The 14,640-nt window shown below is 40.9% G+C and overlaps 1 protein-coding gene across 12 annotated transcripts in view; it reads left to right on the top strand.

The window, feature by feature from the left end:
* The window catches only part of HIVEP2 (HIVEP zinc finger 2), a 179,389-nt gene that overhangs the window by 46,986 nt on the left and 117,763 nt on the right, over positions 1-14,640 (top strand). The window contains exon 2 of one of the 12 annotated variants that reach the window (XM_074368249.1): positions 2,886-3,014. The exons of the other annotated variants lie outside the window; for them this stretch is intronic. The gene's annotated coding sequence lies outside the window, so the exon portion shown is untranslated. The remainder of the gene's footprint in view (positions 1-2,885; positions 3,015-14,640) is intronic. 12 annotated transcript variants of the gene reach the window in all.

Here is a 14,640-nt window from a genome sequence, read left to right on the forward strand (position 1 = left end):
CATTCAACAAATGCTATCCTGAAGTGTAACTTCTCTTGTCATTCTCTGTTAGAAGTACCCAGGCTTTAAAGAAATTATTCAAAATAGGGGCATACAGATATGATTTTATAAAGTCATAACTATCTTGAGACTTACTCAGTTAAATAAGATACTGCAAGCTCTGCAGTGACAAGGAAAAACATGGCCCCATCCTGAGACACTCCAGCTGTGGGAAGTTATCCTACTGACTTGGATTTCTGGGGGAGATAGCACGCTATGTTGGGGAATAGCATACCTGTTAATTGAAACTGTGTTTTATAGCACAAGTAAAACACAGTGCATGAGACAGAAGGAGATGCTAGCAATGAATCAGACCTTGATGTATTCCTAAGCATAGCAGATCACACAAGGAGAGATGTTGATATTTCTCCAGAGCTAGAAATAGTAAAATGGTTGGAACATAGATGTGATACCAGAAAAAAACTGGATATTCAAGTGCTGAGTCCACTATTTCTTGATTATGTGACTATAGGCAATTGATTTAATGTGTCTCAGTTTCTTCACCTGAGAAATAGGCACATAGCCACCTTGCTGAGTAGCTTGATTAAATGAGATAATGTTTGTGAAGATGTTTTATGAACTACAAGATGTTCGGCATTTTTATGTTTTTTTTTCATGATTTATATTATATACAGCCTGCGGATTTCTGAAGATCAATGGCTTAGAAGCACACACTTAAAATAATGTAGTTTTAATAGGATTACAGGGAACTTTATTATTCCCAGTAGAATTGCCTGTAGCTCAATAATAGATGGGTAACTTGCTGCAGAAATCAGGCGCCCCCTCTCCCCAAATCATAGCTGGAAGGGGAAACAGGACAGAGAGGTTACATGACTAACCTAAGAGAACAGTTAACAAGTCGTGGAACAGGAGCTGAGCCGGAGGATTCTCCGCTCTGCTCTCTACACTGTTCCCTGACTGTTTCTCAGTTGAGTGGAAGGAGTACAGGCTCTGAAGTCAGATGAGTTAAAATCCCAGCTCTGTCACTTAGTGGCTGTCACTCAGGTAAGCTGCTAAACCTCTGTGAGCCTCGTGTCCCTCATCTGCAGAGGGAGTAGAATCACTTGCCTGGCAAAGTTGTGGGCACTGGGGATCATGTCTGCGAAGGACCTGCCCCGTAGCTAGCTGATACATTATTTTCTCATGTTTACAGATTGCCAAATTTCAAGGCAACTTGAATTACACACTTGCTGAATCAGAATACTAATACCACTAATAATAGCACCTGTTCAGCTGAAGGGTTCCTGTGTGCCAGGCGCAAGTCCAAGTACACTACGCGTATGAGTATCTTATTTAATCTCCAAAACAGCCTGATGGTGTAAGTATTACAGTTATTGCCACTGAGGCTCCAGGAGTGTATCTCACCTGCCCAAGGTCACCCAATGGGACTCCGGGTCCCACTTTCCTAGTTACTGGATCACTCCTGCTCCTCCCTGGCCAGTTTAGGGATGTGGGACAGAGAATGAAAGGACTGCTTGTTTCCCGAGAACTTTTTTTTTTGAATGGGGTGGGTGTTTGCTTTCCGAATCTTCACAATTAGGGTAGACGGTATTGGAAGGGGCCAGCACTCTCCCGTCACGTAACTTCTGAGTGTCTGCTTGGAGCTCCGCTTTTCTTCTTTGAACAACTTTATGCTTGTCAAGATTGTAGGGAGCATTTAAATGGGGGGATGCTAACTCTAGAGCACAGGCCTGGCAGCCAGCTCCGTCTCTAATCTCTGCCCCCAACTTCCTTCTTAAGAGCAGCCTGGCACTGAGGACAGAGCCTTGGGGGAGTGCCTGCTTTCTTTTTTCCATTTTAAACCAATGAGTTTCTGTCTTATTCAGCATTTTCATTTTTTAAACCGGTGGTGTTATATCACAGGGTAGTACAATTGATCGCCTTGAAGGGGCAGTAAAATGTTTACTTACATATCTTCTCATTGATCTATTACATACTTTCAATAAACTGCGTCCCATGAAGAGAAGCCCATCACATCGATCTGTTCATTGATCTGCATTCTGTGTCTGGATGTGTGTCCTCAAAGCACAGTCCCTTTAAGAACCACTAGCCCTCAGCAAAAATAACCTAGGGCAGCTCAGGTTACTGCCAGGCTCCAAAGACTCTTCAGGGGGTCAGGTTGCTTATTTCTCTGGCACCTGCCTCTGCAGGGATGTAGGAATTGCTCTATTTATGCCAGCAGAGGGGGTCTGTGTGGATCTGTGCACCAGAGTCCCCACCTCCAGCCAGGTGCTTTCACCGATGACTGCTCCTGGACTTGCCCCCTTCTGGTAGGAGGGTGTTTGGTTGCGCCACTTAGTTGGCAGTACATTAATTGTGACCCTGTCCCTGGACCTGGATGTAGGAGCCTGCCTGTCTTTCCTACCAGCCTTGGGTTTTGCACTGTTTCTTTGAAAAACAAAAATGAAAATGATATCAAAAGCCATCAAACAAACATGCACCTCCCATTCCCAGAGTGGAAGCCTGGCCGTGCAGTGCGGGGAGGTCACAGGAGGACACGCCCTTTCCCCAGACCCCCTGTGCCTGCACATGTCTGTCTCACCAGCCTTTCTGGTAGAGGAATGTTTTTACTGGCTGAACATAAGCCCAGGGAACAGAGCATAAATAGGGCCTAATGCTCTATAAAGATAAACAAACAAACAAGTGGAATGAACTCTTCCATTGTGAAAAATCAGTGAGATATCCTAAGAGGCAGTACAGTGTGGGAGGGGGCAGAGGACCTGCAAGGGCTTAGACCATCTGGGGCCTTGTCTCAGCCATGCTGCTGATTAGCTGAGTCGCAGAATATTAGAATTTAATCAGCCAAATGGTACCTGTGAGTGACTCACATTCTTTAATTTTCCTAGAGGAAGGTGAGGCTCAGTTGGATGACTTACCTGAAGTTTCTCAGCTAGTTGGTAGTAGATCTGGACCCACAGCCCAAGTATGCACATCATTGCTCTTCATCACTCTGCAGAGACGCGGTCAGGAGTCAGGTCAGTCCGAGTCCCTATTTCCTTATCTAGAAATGAGGGTGCCCCTACCTGGGGTACCTTCTTTGTAGGGTGTTATAAGGATCTGCTAAATGAGTGTGGGTGGAACACTTTTAAAAACTATTAAATTGTATATTAATATTAACTAAGTGAATTATATCTGTACACATGTGTATGATGAGATATATGTATGGTGTGATACCTAATATTTTGTTAAAATTCTTCTTGTGGGAGCATATTAACAAAAATCTGGATCCTTCCTCGGAAATGTAAAGCACCATGAAATTCCTGGACATATAATGGTAAAAACTCTGTGGACTTAGATTTCCTAATCTGACAGTTTTATCTACTAGCACTATTATTACTTTACCTTTATGAAAAATGGGAATAATAGAATTTTTGGCCTATCTTGAGTTGTCCAGAAGATAACTTTAAGAATATATGTCAGAGTACTTCATGAACCTTAAAGCACGGAAGTGAATTATTATTGTTATCAAATATTGCTGAGGGCCACAAATCCTGTCTGTACAACACATGAGATATGATTAAGGAGACAGGTCATATGTTCAAAAGCAGATTTCAACATTATCTGCCTTAGTGTCAGATAAAGACAGTACACTATAGATAATAATTGCAGTGAATTAATATGTCCTTTTGTTATAGTTTACAGGCGGAAGTGTAATCCATGCTTCTAATTATTAATCTTTTCCTATAGGCATTTACCCAGATTGTCAAGACATATGCATTGTATATCTCATATTTGTAGGACACTATTTACTGTAATAATATAGAAGGTGAGATTTAAATGTTATTTGCTCATTTACACCATTTGCACTAATATTTATGTGTCTGATTTTTCTCATTTGATTGTTACAGAATATCACAGAAATCATTACAAATGATTTTTCTCATTTGATTATTTCAGAATATTTGTGAGTTATAATTAATTATCATTAGTTGACAGATGAAAGGCCCAAAGATTTTCCTTAGACCTCTTGGAATGTGAGTGGCGGAGCTGGCATTTGAAGCAAGGTCTTCAGGTCCCGAATCCTGTGCACTTGCCACTGTAGTCTGTGTCCTTGTGTTGTGTTGGGGGTTCTGTTCTGTGGACTGTCTTCTTCATTCATTTTTTTCATTGATACAGTTACTCATTCAGCATGAATACTCTACGTGGAACTCTGTCATATGATCCCATACTTCAGGACTAAATTTCTTAGTATAGAATGGGTTGTTTTACGTCTGACTTCTTTAACAGAAGGAGAAGTGTGACACTGACACTTGAACCTTACAAAAGGACTGATCTGGGGACAGGGGAGAAGACAGGCCCTTAAAGGGAGAACCACTGATGTCAGAGTCAAAATAAATCTTTGCCGTCCAATAAGGTAGCCCCCCAGTCTCATATGGCTGTTTACGTTTAAATTAATTAAAATTTGGAAACCAATTCCTGGGTTACACATTCTGTGTCGGTAGCCACATTTGGCTGGTGGCTACTATATTGGGTAGCACAGATATATAGGTATGTGTCTTGTCCCAGAAATAGATAATTTTTATGTCTGATATGTGTGTGTAAAATTACATATTGGAAATGAAGTTGTTCTATTATACACTTCCACCTAAGATATAATAATAGCTACCATTTACTGAACAACTTCTCAATAAGTGGTAGGCACATAATGTATGTTATTCCATTTTATCCTAACACCATTTTTCGTTCTGAGAACCAAAGGTTCAGGGAGGTTATGTAATTGCTGAAGACATGATAGGGCTGTGTGAATGGATGCCATGTTTCTTTGATTTCAAAGAGAATACTCTTTCACTCTACCATGGTGTCTTTCTATGTAGTCTAGTTGGACTACATCTGGAGTATAAATTTTCAATGCATTATTTTATCGTTCAGTCCGCTTTGGTCCAGCAAGTGTGCCAGGCAGTCATTCTGCTGTGAGCAGGAGATGCAGCACTCAGCACAGCTCAGTCCCTGGCCGTAGGGAGCTCCAAACCAAATAGAGCTCAGACATCGAATGAATAATTATCACAGCGTAGGATGATCTCTGGCACAATACTGCGATGCAACCAGGAGCTGTTGAAGGGTTTAATCCAATGAATGCCATAGTCAAATTTACATTTCATGAAACTAATTTGTAGTCATGTAGAGCCTTGTTTGAGAGGAAAGGGAGAACCTATGATAATTATTGTATTTAACAAAGTGAAGGAATGGTGAAGGCTAAAACTTAGGTCATAGTGGTGGAGTGAGAGAGAAGATTGACAAAGGAGACAGTCAATGAGAGCTGAGGGTAAGGAGCAGTTAAAGATGACTTACATATTTACCTTTGGGTGCTTGGTGAATGTTTGGCTTCATCAAAGGAGAGTAGGTAGGAGGAAAAGGTTGTACGTGAGTGCGTGCGTGTGTGCGTATGTGTGCCTGTATGTGAGCACGTACCCTCATGTAGGTGAGTTGCAGGGTAGGAAAGGGTGAAGATAATGACTTAATTGACCACAAGCCTGTAAAATACCCAGAAAGCAGTTTTGTTTGGCAAGTGGAAGAGGCTGCTATTAAACAATGAGACTTTTTAAGAATGTAATTAAAAAAATTAAAAATAAAATCCTGCTATAATACTAAGGCTAAAAGGGAGAACTAACCAATCTTATAGTCTAAATATGATACATCTGTCCTAGGCTAGGCGTGAGATAGTAAACTAGGGACGTGATTTTCTTTTTCTTTCTTTTTTTTTTTTATTTCTTTTGTACATGGATTTTTTTTAATTGAAGTATAGTCAATTACAATGTGTCAATCTCTCCTGTACAGCACAATGTCCTAGTCACGCATATACATACATATATTCGTTTTCATATTTTAGCCATTAAAGGTTATTACAAGATATTGAATATAGTTCCCTGTGCTATACAAAAGAAACTTTTAAAATCTATTTTTATATACAGTGGCTAACATTTGTAAATCTCAAACTCCCAAATTTATCCCCTCCCACCCCCTTACTCCTGTAACCATAAGATTGTTTACTATGTCTGCGAGTCTGTTTCTGTTTTGTAGATGAGTTCATAGTGTCTTTTTTGTTTTAGATTCCACATATGAGTGATATATTTTTCTTTCTCTTTCTGGCTTACTTCACTTAGAATGACAATCTCTAGGTCCATCCATGTTGCTGCAAATGGCATTATTTTATTCTTTTTTTATGGCAGAGTAGTATTCCATTGTATAAGTATACCACAGCTTCTTTATCCAGTCATTTGTCCTTGGACATGTAGGTTGCTTCCATGTCTTGGCTATTGTATATATAGTGCTGCTGTGAACATTGGGGGGCCGGTGTCTTTTTGCATTAGCATTCCCTCTGGATCTATACCCAGGAGTGGGATTGCTGGATCATATGGTAAGTCTATTTTTAGTTTTTTGAGAAATCTCCATACTGTTATCCATAATGGCTACACCAAACTACATTCCCACCAGCAGTGTAGAGGGTTCCCTGTTCTCCACATCCTCTCAGCATTTATTGTTCATAGACTTTTGAATGATGGCCATTCTGACTGGTGTGAGGTGATACCTCATTCTAGTTTTGATTTGCATTACTCTTATAATTAATGATACTGAGCGTTTTTTCATATGTCTTTTGGCCATTCATATATCTTCACTGGTGAAATGCTTCTTTAGGTCTTCTGCCCATTTTTGGATTGGATTGTTTGGGGACGTGTATTTCTGTATAGTCACAACATGTAAAAATATTTATTACCATGGGATTCCAAGAGTAACATAGAGGATGGGTTTAAATATGGCTTCTAGGAAGCCTAATGTTGAAAAGGCAGATTTTGGGGGCTACATTTTCTTTGGTATGTGCCGCCTCTTCATTCTAGATAATTAAATAATCTGTCCTTAATTTAGTGACCAGGTAGTTATGTTATTTGACATTTTTAAAAGGTAAGAGTTAGCAAGTACTTCCTAACTTGTTTTTTGGCAGTTCTTAATTTTAAGCAGTGGTTGGTGTAATTGCATTGCAGCAGAAAATAGTTTCACAGGTTTAAAAAATTATAATGATAGCATTGGTTCCAATCTAGGGTAAGGAAATTCCATTTTCTTTAAAAAAAAATCAGTTGTTCGGCTGATAGTAAATTTAACAGGCATGGAATTACTAAAACCAGGAGTGCTGATGGAAATAGTTTTTTCTTGAAGTCAATCTGTGGTCTCTGGATTGATAGTTATGTCTGTGCCATTTGAAACAGTGCCTCCTTTGGAGAGCAGCATTGTTTTAAAATGATCTGAGGATCCTCAGTTCAGACTTGACCAGCATAGACCACCATGACAGAAGGCTGTCAGATGTATGATGCAGGGTGAAACCTGATTCTCTCTGGATGCCTTGTCTTGTTTTGAGCTATTTAAAAATATGAGCTTCTGTAAAATTCATGAAACATTTTTGGTTTCTGAGTCAATTAGCTTTAAGTACGTTCTTCTTTGGCAAATACAAATATGTCTCGTTATCTTGTGTTTTTGATTTTTTCCCAGTTTCTTAAATTTTTTCCTTTATTCATTTTCAAAATGAATAATAAAACTTTATGAAATAAAGGAGACTCTAGGTTTAATGTTTTATTATCATGCATTTTTTTGGTTTGTTTTTGGGGAGGGGGTTAGGTTTATTTTTTATTTGATGGAGATACTGGGGGTTGAACTGGGAACCTCATGCATGCTAGGCAGGCGCTCTACCACTGAACTATACCCTCTCCCCCTTAGCGCTCATCTCATGCCAGGGATTAACTGCTGAACTGTTAATGATTAGGAACTTGGCAGTGCTTAGAGGAGAGTGCTGCAGGTACACGTGCGTTTCTTCAGAGTTGCTTAGCCGTGATCAACTAGAGGGCACCAGTGAACGTTTCCACTCAGGTCTTTAAACTAGGCCACATACTGTTGACACATATGCACAGGAGAGAAACGTGAAGGCTTTGCGAAATCTTGGTACTAAAAATAATTTCCACCTGTATTTATAGTAGTGTTCTCCTACTTGAGGAAAGTGATGTAGAGCCTACCGACATAGGAAGCAAAATGTCATCTTGTTACTGTTCCTGGAGAGCTGCCCTCTAGAATAAAGCCCTTAAACTTGTCCAGAGTTATAGCAACGCTGCTCATAGGTCTTTGCCAATTGTGTGGGCAGGATACTTAATATCATTAAGCACTGAGATAAATTTGATCGCAGAGAAGTTTTCTGTGGCGAATAATTAAATGAGTATCAATGAAACTCTGTCCGCTTGTAGGAGAAGACTGGTAAAGAAGACTAACAAACAGGGCGTGCAAGTCGGAGGAGTTCAGGTCCTGAGGCCAAATTTTGGGTTCCGTCATAGCTCGTTGCCTTTATGGTTCATTGTGTCAGCACTTTTGTTTAAAGGAAACTGGAAAGGGGACACTTTTAGATATTCAAATATTCAAATGTGCAAAAATGCAGCATTTTCTAATATGAAAGCTATTTGAAAGACCTTCCTTTGCAGGGTAGCTGTGCATATGTTTGAGTGGGAGGAAAAAGATAGCAGATGACTTGAAAACTATTAAAATTGTTACACATGTAAAAAGTTATTTTCCTTCTCATAAAATGAAAAAAAAAAACCCCAAGATTTCAGTCGGAGTTAACATCTTACTTGTCACTTAATTAAAGTATTTGCACATTGCATTTGATTGATTGATTGATTCATTCATTCACTTTTTTTGGCAAACAGAAATATGCCTACTACGTGTTAGATACCATAGTAGGTGTATCTAATACATGTGATATTTATTTCTATGAATGATCAAACCAATTCAGGAAAAAATGTTAATTGCAAAGATGGTGTACAAAACGTCAGTTTCTTGGGTGAAACTTATCATTAAGCTTAACTCTACTTAAAAAGCATGTTTTAAAAGAATATAGATGCAGAACTGCAATCTGTGTTACTTTCCTAACATTTATTTGGAAAGCAACTGATATTGTTTTTCTCTGGACCGATTAAGTATGAATGTCTGGGAAGCATGCTTTCAAAAATAGAGGAGTTGTTCTATGAAGGAGAAGGTGAATGAGAGAAAAGATTATGTGGCATTTTATAAGGTAATTGGAGGTACTGTTTAATGCTTATAAAGTTGTGTTAAAATGTACCAAACAGCTTGTTACTGCAGGAGCTTATTTAAACCAGCTATTTGTGGTTACGTCTGTTGAGGAAGCTTAAACTTCAACTCTCTCCAGCCATTTAACTGCAGCACAGTGACTTCAGGTCTCTTGTAAGAAAGTCTAAATGTAGGCTGTTGAATAATCCCTTTGAGGGCCCTGTAACTATTTTTATGCCTGGATATGCGTCATCAGTGGGTATTTTCTCTGGTGACTTGCTTACATCAGGTCTCCTACCATACATTCTATCAGTGAGTGACTTATGATTGATGGGAACCACGGCTGTTGTTTGGCTTTATCTGTGACCTCAGCGAACGGACAACAGGAATTTCCAGGCTGTTACATTCTCTGAATGCTTGAAGACAGGGGCTCCCGGTGTTGATCCAGGCAGGTAGCAGAGTAATATTATTCACCAGCGGAGGATGGGAGGAGGGATGAGAGAAGAAAGGGGAGGGAGGAGGAGGGGAAGGGAGGGGGGAATTCCTTTTGTGAACGCGGCACTTCTGGCTCAGCTGGTTCCTTTGCCCTCCGAGTCTGGGCTGTGTCCGGGAACGTGCATTTCCTGAACCTGAGAACGCGGACAGTCTGAACCTTGTTGGGGCACCGAGTGGCTCCGTGGGGTTGGTCGGGGAAGACATGCAGTTCCCTTTCATTAGTTAAGACTCTGTTTTTTTCCCTTCAGTTGAATTGATCCAGGAGCCTCTGGACTGTTCTGATCCTGCATAGAAGTAGGGGCTTTGAATGGAAGGTGTCCCAGCATTCGTGGCGGCACACAGGCCTCCGGTGCTGTCTTACATCTAGAAGGGTCGGGAGGTGACTGGGAAAAGTTAACCTGCACCTCGCCTGGGCACGTTTTGCGAAGTGGGGCCACACGTTGGTGTATGCGTGTGGAAGTGAGTTCTAGCTGAATTCACAGAGCTGTTTTCTCATTTTCTTCCTTTTCACCACCTCTTGCTTAATCATGGTCAATAAGGTTCCTGAACTGCAGAATGAGAGTTAGTCACCAGCATTTTCGCAGCTCCACTGGCTTTCCGATAAGCGTGTCCATCCCCTAAACTTTTTTCCTTGTCTCTGTTTACCCATCTCCTCCTCTTCTTCCTCATCCTCTTTTTTCTCTTCCTCTGTTTTTCCCTGATACTACCTTGTTTGCAAAAGCAGTTCGTGACCTTATGCTGAGTTAAAGAAGACCAGTTTCTGTACAGATGGGGTGAAGTACCCGTGGGAATCAAACCGACTCTGGCTTGCCTGTTTGCGGGCTGTCCTTTCAGCGATTACTTTTTTAAACTGACAATTGGACAAAATTAAAGCACTTCTTTTAGTGTAATGCAATCATATCATGTAAGCATTAGGCAAAACTGGTTTTCTGCTTTTTAAAGACTATTTCATAATGGAAATATAACATCTACTGATTTGGCTTTCCAAGTTGTATTCTCATCCCCCCCTAGAACGGAAGGCATATCCCCTCAGTGTAACAGATTACTAAGGTTACCATTCATGTAACTAGTTTCTTAACAGCTTGCCTCTCAGGAACCGCATTCTGAGATACATCCCAGAGGCTAGTATCCTCAAACAGGTGCTATGTGGGGTGAAAAAATCCTAATGGAAAAATTTTTATTCTTACCTTTCATATCTCATCCAATGCCACTAAAAATAATTCATAATTATTTTGCTAGCCTCATTTCCAATTAGCTATCCTAGTAGAAAAATTTATCCACCTGTCAAGTCATATTGTTTCAGTTTCAGGTATTTGCAACTCACATGACTGAAGGAGAAAGACAAAAGGATGTCACCGTAAGCTTCATCTACGGAAAACACTTTCCTTTCGGAAAGTTGCTTCTTGGAGGAGCAGTGTGATTCATGACAAGCAATTTAAAATTTGTGAAAGATTAAAATTCAGAACTCTGTGAGTTTTGAGTCATTAGTAATTGAATGAGTTGAGCCTTCATAATGTATCTAATTAGAAATAAATTATTAAAATATTGATGAGAGCCACTGTTTCTATTTATGTCATTGTACCGTGCCCCAGGAGCCATCGGTGACTAGCTTTACTTTCATAAAAGTAACATCACATGAAAAAGATTTGGGTGTTAGCTCAGATGCTAAGATTCTTTTTTGCCCCACATTGTAGGGGATGTTATTAGAAGCTATAAAATTCTTCTCCCTCTCTTTAAAATGCATGTATGCTCTTCTATGGAGGAGTGTAAGAGCAGAACCAAACATGTAGGAGGGTGATGTATTCTTCATTAAAAATATATCTCACAAAAGATTATAGTTTGTGTGGGAGGGAAATAGCTGCTTGTCTGTTGATTGCATTGTGCTTCTTCCGTATGAGAACTATTTGAGTTTAGGCAGGATCACCTCATTTTGATAATCTGATGACTGCTTCTGCTTGAAGAAGAGGATATAATTTCCAGGCTGCACGCTGATGGGCAACAGTAATTATTCTCTTTTTGGCAGAGCTTAGCATGGAATCTGCTTTGGTATTTTTATAACTACATATGCAAATCTTTTCTTCCAAACCTTTTTTTTTTCTTTCTTCCTCTCTTCATGTGCAGAGCTTTTTGTAAGCATCAAGACTGCATTTCCACAGGTGTAATATCCAATGATATTCATGTATGACCATGTATGAACCTAAGTTAGAGCAGAATCTCACCTTGAAGGGAAGTCTTTTGGTCAAAGCAGATCCTGCATTGTGAGTGGATCCCACTGTACACTTGGTTCCCATGGAGACACTTTTATTACTTATGGATGATCAGAGCCTTTATTTATGTAGTGGGAGTGATTGGTTTATTGGCCTTGGTCAGTGCAGCTGCTGGGGTTTCCTGGTTAACATGTGGTCTTCTGAGTAAGCTTCCTGTTATGTTGCAGGGGGATGATGCAAACCCCAAAACCCACCTAAAACATTGAGGTGACATGATACTTAATTTTACCTTCTTCTAGGTACATTACTCTAGTATTATGTAAGGAAAAAAGAAACCCTCAAAATTATATAAAATCAGGATAATACCTAAATGGCAGTGTTGGGACAGTTGAATGACCCACATAGAAAGCTCATTCTGGGAGGGGGTAAAACTATTTCATTTGGTAAATGGTTCTTCTACTTCATATGTATAATTACTATGTTCACAGCATTGAAGGAATTCCTTAGTTTTATGAATTCTTTGTATTTTACTTGTCATTTTACAGAGGAGCGACCTGAGACCCAATAAAGTGATGGGCTTTACACTCAGAATTACACACTGGTGGACAGCAGCTAAGGGACAGGCACTCCCCATTGGAGATTTCCTGCTGGGGCTTAGGGGCTGGAAGGCTTAGCTCTCATAGGTATGGTGTCAGGAGAGAGGTTGGTGACACTGGGCTCAATCCTCCTGCAGCCCTGCTAACGGTGACAAAACTCTGCTAATTAGCTAGGGCAATGTTTGCAGCTTTAAACGTCTTGTCTTAATCTTCCTGTGACAGAGGTTGCCGGCGTCCTCCGGTGACTGATGCGTGGATCCGCTGTGAGGTCCTCAGATTTCCACAACTAGATGGCATCACTTGAGTCAGCAGGGTAGAGGTTTCTGGTGAATGGTGGCTCGTAGAGGAGTCGAGGAGCTCAGGGCAGACGCAATCACTGTAGACACGATGGATGGAGAGAAATGTATTTCTTGTGGAAATCTTTTATTCTACTCTTTTCACTTAATGTGGAAGAAGATCTATTTTCTATAAAAGGAAGAACCCAGATGCTGTATTTTAGGATACAAATGGTGGGACTCAGGTCCAAGAATTTTCATCAGAAGCATTCTTCTCACTTACTAAAGTTAGATGACGCCATCTGATTGCCTCGGAACGAAGGAACGGACAGGAACGTCCTCTAAGAACCTGTGCAGGGGAATCTTGCTCCATCTTAAATAGGCTGTGGTGACACTCAAGCTTCTCAACATTCACTTGCTGCAGAATTTCATCTGAAAATGACCCCTTTCCAAACCTTTAGATTTTTTTACTGGACATTTAAAAATTCTTGACACGGGGACTTACAGATATTTAAATAAATAATTGCCCACAAGTGCCTCATTTTCTATAAAATTGCAGCCGGACTCGTGTGAACTAGGTAAAGCCATACTGAAAATGGTTTCCTTTTCTTATTTTGGTTAGTTTTATGTGAGTGGAGAGGTGTTCTTAAGGCCACATGGCATAGCCCAGTAAAGAATTTATCTTCCTCCTGAGGGAGTAGGTTTAAGAAAGGTCAGGAATGTATAGCACCAACCATGAGAAAGACCTGTGCCTTTTAACCCTACCTAAAGCGTAAGAGAAAGCCCTCTGTCCTCGAGAAACTTGAGTCTAGTTTGGGGAGAAAATGATGTATGTCCCATGTTTGATCCAAACTGAGGGGTGGAGGCATCAAGGGTGACTGAGGTTTGAGCCCAGTGGCTGAAGAATGGGGGAGGGGTCCTAGTAACAGAAGGCGGAAGCACTGGGGTGAAGACCGATTTGATCTTATAGAACTGCTTTGTCCAGATAGAGATGTGAGGAACCTGTGGCTACGACTGTGGCTTTGAGTTGTGCCTGGATGTTGATGGGAGGGAGAAATCAAGACAGGACCCAGCTATAGGCTGAACTTTGCCCTCAGATGATGTCAGAGTCAAAGCCACATTGGCTGAAGGGGCAGTTTTGGGCCAAGATCTCAGGGAAGTGGGTGTATTTCCCACATTTGTAATGAAGTGCTGAAGCAAAGCTTTCTCTTCTGTATGGAAGACTATCTTCAAGGAAGGGCACCAGGTGTGGAGCCTTTAAGGTGTGGAACACTTGGGCCTCAGGGAGCCTGGACTTTTCAAGGCAGTAATGAGCCTGAGAAAGGGGGCTTCTTTGTCATTAACCTAGGACACGTTGGTGACTGGATCTGATGGCTAAGGCTTGCCTGTCAGTCCCCCGGAGGCTCAGCTGTCCACTGGGAGCATCGGACTCCTCCTTGACCTTTGTTCCTTCTCCCTGGAGTCATTTTTTGGGTGAAGCTTCACCTCCGGGAGCGAGGTTCAAGTTACGGGAGTCTTGACAAAAGTGTTGAATAGGGGTTCTAGTAAGAGTAAGTGTTGAAATGTCTCGACGTTCTCCTGTGTTTGTTGGTGGGAATGGAACTCTGTTGGAGAGAGAACAAAAAGGGAATATAAGGGAGCTGACTTTAGAACCCTGGGAAGTAGTAGTATTTTGGGGACAGGAAGAAAAACAGAATTTAGTAAAGAGGAGCAGTGAGGGGGTAGGTGGAGGGCAAGAGAAAAAAGTAATAGGAGAGGTGGATTATAGAGTTTCCAAATACTGTCACATTTGTCCAATGTATATTGATGGTGCTATATATGCCAGATCCTGTGCTAGCTTCTGCAGATACAACAGTGAACTGGACATCATTCCTGTCCTCAAAGAAGTCCGTGGGGCACTATTGCGTGATCTTTGCTGGTATTTCAGTGTAAGCCAGGGAAACAGAGAAGGCAGCCTGTGGGGTGAGCCAGGTTGGGAGAGGGAAGGTG

This window comes from Camelus bactrianus, chromosome 8 (assembly GCF_048773025.1).
Source record: "Camelus bactrianus isolate YW-2024 breed Bactrian camel chromosome 8, ASM4877302v1, whole genome shotgun sequence".
NCBI lineage: Eukaryota > Metazoa > Chordata > Mammalia > Artiodactyla > Camelidae > Camelus > Camelus bactrianus.